The sequence below is a fragment of the Neofelis nebulosa genome, chromosome 16, assembly GCF_028018385.1.
Source record: "Neofelis nebulosa isolate mNeoNeb1 chromosome 16, mNeoNeb1.pri, whole genome shotgun sequence".
NCBI lineage: Eukaryota > Metazoa > Chordata > Mammalia > Carnivora > Felidae > Neofelis > Neofelis nebulosa.
The window spans coordinates 60,317,427-60,324,811 of NC_080797.1; the positions used below are offsets into that span (position 1 = coordinate 60,317,427).

The 7,385-nt window shown below is 51.6% G+C and overlaps 1 long non-coding RNA gene across 1 annotated transcript; it reads left to right on the plus strand.

Moving 5' to 3' along the window:
- Positions 1-975: 975 nt before the first annotated feature.
- On the plus strand, positions 976-3,579 carry LOC131497518 (uncharacterized). The gene is made up of 3 exons (XR_009254998.1): positions 976-2,309; positions 2,553-3,020; positions 3,101-3,579. It is a non-coding gene; the product is annotated as an uncharacterized LOC131497518 (long non-coding RNA).
- Positions 3,580-7,385: the final 3,806 nt, after the last annotated feature.

Consider the following 7,385-nt stretch of genomic DNA (forward strand, 5'->3'; position numbering starts at 1 on the left):
TGAGGCTCACAGAGCTCAGGTGACCTGCCTGGCCTCACTCAGCTGCTGTGCCCCCACTGAAAGCCGTACACGCTTCTTTCACAGCACAGCAGTGTGCTTAATAACTGGTACCCCCACCAACCCTAAGGATCTATGAAGCACTGGGAGGAAAGGACGAAGTCCTCTCGGTCTGTGGTCCCCAGAGCCAAGTTCAGGGCTGGGCATGCAGCAAGTGCTCAGTAAATGCTCGTAAATGAAGTGCTCATCTGCACTTCTTCAAGGGGGTTTCACTTTCCTCTCTGGGCCCAGAGGTAGACTCACCAGCAGGGCCCCTCACGTGCGTGGACCGGGGGCAGGGCCCTAGCCATGTGTGTGTTTGGTCATCTGTTTTGGTTAAGTAGGTTTTCCTTTCCTTCCCCTTCCCCCTTCCTCCCCTCCCTCCCTCCCTCCCCTCCCTTCCCCTCCCTCCCCTCCTTTCCCCTCCCTCCCCTCCTTTCCCCTCCCTCCCCTCCTTCTCCTTCCCTCCCTCCCCTCCTTCCCCTCCCTCCCCTCCCCTCCCTCCCCTCCTTCCCTTCCTTCCCCTCCATCCCCTTCCCCTAGGTTTATTCATTTTTCAGAGACAGAGGCAGAGCATGGGTGGGGGAGGGGCAGAGAGCGAGGGGGACAGAATCGGAAGCAGGCTCCAGGCTCTGAGCTGTCAGCACAGAGCCCTATGGGGGGCTGCTCGAACTCACAGACCTGACCGCAAGATTGTGTCCGCCGCTTAACTGACCGAGCCACCCAGGCGCCCCATAGGTATCCATTTTCTTAAAGATGCCCCCCAGATTTGTAATTCGGATCCCACAAGATCTGCATGAGGTGCCTGTTGAAAATGCAGATTTCCAGACTTACCTCCAAACTCCCCAAGCCCAGGCCCTGGGAGAGATTCCAGGCTCACCAAAGTCTGAGTATCACTATGCTAGATGTTTCCTGCCCCCCCCCCCCCCCCCCCCCCCCCCGCCCAACTTCCTTGCTGGCTGTATTTACTTTAGGGCTCCCAGGAGAGTCATTGTTCTGGAGTGGCCATACCCTCCTGTGTTTTTTAGAAAGCTGTGAATTCCAGTAAGTGGAAGTGCAATAGTTTCGATTCCTTCTTATCAGGACAAAGACCTTGGCTCTGCCAGTGAGAGTTCAGCTGGGGCAGAGGTGAAGGAGGCCAAGCCGGCAGTGGGGTGGGGGGGAAGCCTGCAACCCTGTCCTGACACCGTCCCTCCCCTGCCTCATGAAGGGGTCCTCTCTCCTTCCCCTTCCCCTTCCAAGCTAAGCCTACACGCTCGCCTCCCCACCATTCCTTCTAAGTAAGTGTTCAACTTTGATTCCTGCCCTGGGAAGGAGTGACTCGGTCAGCAGCCCCTGTGGAGGAAGGTCAGGCCTGGGGTGAAGGTGGAACTCACACTGGGTGCCCTACAGACACTCCAAGGAAGGCTGGCACCCTTTCATTTGCCCTGTAGTAACCCCGACACGAGAGCCCATTGGCGCCTCTGAGCCTTCACCGAGAAGAGACTAAGGAAAAAAGGGTTAGCCAAGGCAGTGGGGGGACCTGTGGATGGATGTGGTCCACACAGCATGAAATGCCCAGGCAGTGGGAGAGGCAGCCAGCCCTGGAGGTGATCTCAACCAGGCTGTAAGATCATCGGAGGGGGACTTCGTATTGCATGGTCTCTTCTCAGGGATGCAGTAGCGCCCCCTTATCCGCAGTTTCGGTTACCCGCGGCAACTGTGGGCCAGAAGCGTAGGATCCTCATTCTGGCATGTTGTCAGGAGGTCAGGCATAGCCTAAGGCCATGTCCCTCGCCTCCAGCTCCCTCGCAGGCATTTCATCCTCTGGAGTCACAAGGAGAAGGGCGAGTACAGTAAAATATTTTGAGAGAGAGAGAGAGGACCCACATTCACCTTTTATTATAGTATATTGTAATTCTATCTTATTATTACTGTAATCTTTCACTGTGCCGAATGTATCGATTCAGCTTTATGCGTACATACGTACAGGAAAAAAAGTACTATATATACAGGCGTTGATATACCTAAGACCTCAACCATATCTTTGGGGTCCTGGGACATATCCCGTGGCGAAAAGGGGAGCATACTGTATATGATATCTTTCCTTTTAAAAAAAATTACTTGTTTTATTTATTTAGATCCAAGCCAGTTAACATGTAGTGTGATATATATCTTTCTGGCTGACAGACAGCAAACCTGTTGTTTGCTTTTTAAAAATTTTTTTTAAATTTTGAACTGTACAGGGAGTTGAGTTCCCCGGGCCTCTCTCAAACTGTGTTTTAGAGATCGAGGTATACTGGAGCGCCCGGGTGGCTCAGTCGGTTAAGTGTCCGACTTCGGCTCAGGTCATGATCTCGCGGTCTGTGGGTTCAAGCCCCGCGTCGGGCTCTGTACTGACAGCCCAGAGCCTGGAGCCTGCTTCAGATTCTGTGTCTCCCTCTCTCTCTGACCTTCCCCCGTTCATGCTCTGTCTCTCTCTGTCTCAAAAATAAATAAACATTAAAAAAAAATTAAAAAAGAAAAAAGAAATCGAGGTATACTTTGCACACAAGCGGAGAGTGTAGAAGGTGAAGCGCGTAGCTTGGTGAGTTTTGACAGGCACACACACCCAAGGAGTCCGTATCCTCTTGAGACAGAGAGCATTTCTATCACCCCAGAAAGATCCCTCCTGCCCCTTCCCAGTGGCAGCCACTGTTTGATCTCTTTCCTCGTAGGTTAGTTGGGTCTTGTCCAGAACTTCCTGGAAACGGAAGCATTCGGTGTGTACGTTTTGTGTCCGGCTTCTTTTCCTCGGCATCATATATTGGAGACTTACCTAAAATGTGTTTATCAGTAGTTCCATTTTATTACTGTATTCTGTTGTGTGACGACAACGTGTTCATCTGTTTGCCTTTTGAGGGCTACTTGGGCTATAAGATCCGTACACATGTCGCGGTGCGGACATACGATTTTATTTACTGTGAGTAAATCCCGAGGAGTGGAATTTTGAGGCCACAAAAGAGGTATGTTTCACTTTGTGAGAAACTGCCAGAACAATTTCCAATGTGGCTTACAGGAGTTTGACTAGGGTGTGTTTTACTAGGAACCCGTAATTGGGGGAGCTTGCAAAGTGGTCTCCTCTGTCTGCTGGCACAGTCTGAAGTCACCAAAGCGGGCAGTCAGGATGGGGACGGGGACGTGAAGGGGTGCGTGTGGAGCCAGAACGAACTGTCACGCGAGAGAATGGGTGGAACCCATGAGGATACAGCCCGCACCATTCTCTCACTGCGTCCACGCCTCTATCGTTGGTGATGAGCGCGTCCGGCAAGAGACGCATGAGCCCTCCAGTCACACATCTAAACGTGCCCCGGGAACAGAATTAGGAGCAGCTGAAGGAGGAGATACAGCGGTGCCGAACGCAGGCCCAGCCGCCAGCCCCACACCAGCAGGACAGCGAGCAGGTGAGTAACAACACGCGTGAGCCTTCCGGGCGTGGAAAGGGTATGGGTGAGATTTCAGTTCCTCCTTCCAAACTGCGTGTAAAACTCCTTTTGTGGCCCCTTCACATCCAAAACTTGCAAAAAAAAAAAAAAAAAAAAGGGGGGTGGGGTGGGGGGGGAATTCAGGGAAACATAGTCCCAGCTTAACTAAGAGGTCCCAATAAAAATATTCCACTCCATGAAGGGAATTAAGAGTACATTTACTGTGGGGTGTCCGGGTGGCTCAGTCGGTTGAGCATCTGTCTTCGGCTCAGGTCATGATCCCACAGCTCGGGAGTTCGAGCCCCGTGTCGGGCTCCCCACTGTCAGCTGTCGGCGCGGAGCCCTCTTCGGGTCCTCTGTCCCCCTCTCGGCCCCTCCCCTGCTCACTCTCTTTGCCTTTCTCAAAATAAATACACTTAAAAAAATTTTTCTTAAGAGTGCATTTACCGTAACGAGCACCCAGAAATGTATGGGGTTGTTGAATCACTATATTGTACGCCTGAAACTAAAAATTTATTCGTTTTGAGAGAAAGTGTGCACAAGCCCGTGCATGAGTGGGGGAGGGGCTGTCCGCACAGAGCCCAGTGTGGGGCTCTATCCCCCGTGCCTTGTGCTCACGACTGGAGCCGAAATCAAGGGTCAAACATTTAACCGGCTGAACCACCCAGGTGACCCTAGGTCTTGCTTTTTTTTTTTTTTTTTTTTAAATGTTTATTTATTTTTGAGAGAGAGGGAGGGAGAAACATGGAGCCTGAGTGGGGGAGGGGCAGAGAGAGGGAGACACAGAATCGGAAGCAGGCTCCAGGCTCTGAGCTGTCGGCACAGAGCCCGACGCAGGGCTGGAACCCACAAAGCATGAGATCATGACTTGAGCCAGTCGCATGCCTTAACCTACTGAGCCACCCAGGTATCCCTATTTACACACATTTTTAATCCCTTTATCCACCGATAGACACTTGGGTTGCTCCCATTTCTTGGCTGTGATAAATAATGCTGCTATAAGCTAATGTTGGGTCATGGGGTAATTCTATGGTTCGTTTTTTTGTTTGTTTGTTTATTTATTTTTGAGAGACAGAGAGAGGGGGAGACACAGAATCCAAAGCAGGCTTCAGGCTCCAAGCTGTCAGCACAGAGCCCAACACGGAGCTTGAACCCCACAAACCACGAGATCGTGACCTGAGCCGAAGTCAGACTCTTAACCGACTGAGCCACCCAGACGCCCCTGTGGTTAGCTTTTAAGGAACCACCAAACTGTTGTGTCACGTGGGTCTCAACCTATTGATAGAGTGATGCTGTGGGCTAGAAATGGCTGGCCGCTCACCTGACCCCATACCGCTTGGGTGAGCATCCCCCAGATGTTTCCCCATTAGAGTGGTTGTGGTGGCTGAACCAGCCTTTCTGCTTCTTAAATGACTGCAAGATGCACCTCAGCACCAACCCTCAGGGAACTTAGAAAACCCAAGGTCTCTGACTCACAAGTCCTGGAGGGTCCACGGCACACGAGGGCCACTCGGGGAGGCTGTAGGGAGAGAAAGTGAGCGAGCATGAGCACAGATGTGGAGTCCTGCCTTTATTGGGATCTAATGGGGGGTTGTTGGAAGGGAATGGGGGTGCAGTATGGAAAAGCAGGCTCGCTCAGGGGTTGTCGAGGTTTCCCCAAGGCTTTCTAAAAGGGGAACTTCATGAATGCGGGCCACCTGGGTGCTAGAAGCTAGAAGCTGTCCCATAGCTGTCGATGCCTTTACTCGAGGCGGACGTCTTTGAAATGGACACCTCGGCAGTCAGACGCTTAAGGTCAGGCACTTTTCCTTAGCGGCCTCACCATTTCACATGCTTGCCAGCCGGGCCCCAGGCTCCTTCCCCCTCATCTGCCTCAGCACCTGTCACCTCCTGGTGCTTTGATAGTGGCCATCCTCATGGGTGGGAGACGGCGGACGCCTATTTTGAACAGATCCTTTGGTCTACAGCGCAGGGAACGGAGAGCCTCGGACGGGCATCCAGGACCTTGAACAACAGAGCTCTGAAGGAACGTTCCCAAGGGCTGCCTCTTGCCACCTGGGAATGGGTGGCAGGCACCGCGCGGCGACGTGGAGCTGCCAAGGTCAACTGGGCCCTGGCACGGTCTTAATTTTTTTTTTTTTTTAATGTTTATTTAGTTTTGAGGGAGAGACAGAGAGCAAGTGGGGGAGGGACAGAGAGATGAGGGAGACACAGAATCCGAAGCAGCTCCAGGCTCCGAGCTGTCAGCACAGAGCCCGACGCAGGGCTCGAAGTCACGGACCGCGAGATCGTGACCTGAGCCCAAGTCGGACCCTCAACCGACCGAGCCACCCAGGCGCCCCACAGCATATCTGATTTCTTGCATTCAACCACAAGGTTCGCTGACGTAGTTCCCTTTTTTTTTTTTTTTTGGCAGTAGGCTATTTCATTGTATGAATGCATTTTTCCTTTTTGCTGTTGAACCATTGTGTGGTTTCCAGTTTGGGGCTGGGAGGAGCAAAGCCTTCATGAACGCATGCATGTGCTTTCATTTCTTTCAGGTAAATATCTAGGAGTAGACTAACCGGGACATAGGAGAGGCAGATATTTGATTTTATTACAGTCCATCAAGGAGTTTTCCAAAGTTGTATTCTTTCATATTCCAATCTGCAGTGAATATTCCAATCTAACATCCAGTTGTTCCATAGCCAATCAATGAGGAAATTCTCCTGGTGTCCCTGGTGTCCCCAGAAGGATCCCAGAGACCTTCCCTTCCTTTCCTGCCCCTCCTTTCTGCTCCAACTATTGTCTGCCCCTTATAGTTGGTCATATTCTGATTGATCCAGGAATATAATGGGGACGGAGGGTGGGCAGGGGGGACATGTGGGCTCAGTCTCTGGGAGCATCTCAGAGAAGTCAGCCTTTGCAAATTCTGGAGCATCTAGGCAAGGTGCAAGAGGAAGACAGGCCCAGAGCTGCGCACAGCCCCAGGGCAACCTCTACCCAGCCGGTGCCCGGATGACCCTTAACCACTCTTCCAGGCTTGACCGTGGCCCCTCTCCCTAGCACAGCGCAGGGACCCACATGGCTCCAGGTAAGTTTATTGTCACCTCCCCCCACCCCATCCTCTGACAGCCTATCCTGCTGGTCTCTGCTTCAGTCAGTCATTTCCCTTCACTAGGTACTAAAGCCACTCGAATGCAGTTTATTTCATGCGTCTCCAACCGTCTTGTCACTTGGAATGTTCTATTATGTCGAAGACTTGTCCTCTTTCCATTGTAAAGCCCAGGGGGAAAAGGGGAGGGGAGAAGAGACGAAAGAAATAAAGAGAGGGGATCTGAAGCTCCCGGGGCACCAGTACAGTCTAGGGCAACAATTTCCATTATCATGTCCTCTATTTGAAGAACATTTCTTTCTAATTTTTAAAAATGTTTTATTTGTTTTTGACTGGGGGGTTGGGGCAGAGAGAGAAGGAGACACAAGGTCCAAAGCAGGCTCCAGACTCCGAGGGGTCAGCACAGAGCCCGGTGCGGGGCTCGAACTCCCAAACCGTAAGATCATGACCTGAGCCTAAGTCGGATGCATAACCGACTGAGCCACTCAGGCTCAGAAAAACATTTCTTTCTACGTGATTGTGTTTTAATATGAGGAGTGGAATTTGTGTTTATTTATATATTTATTTTATTTTATTTTGAGAGAGAGAGAGAGAGAGAGAGAACAAGTGGGGGAGGGGCAGAGAGAGAGAGGGAGAGAGAGAGAGAATCCCAAGCAGGCTCCACGCTCGTCACAGAGCCAACACGGGCTCGATCTCACGACTGAGAGATCATGACCCGAGCTGAGGCCAAGAGTCCAGCGCTTAACCAGTCGAGCACCCAGGCGTTCCAGGAACAGAATTTTGAAAGGGAGAAATACTTTTTTGAGAACCCA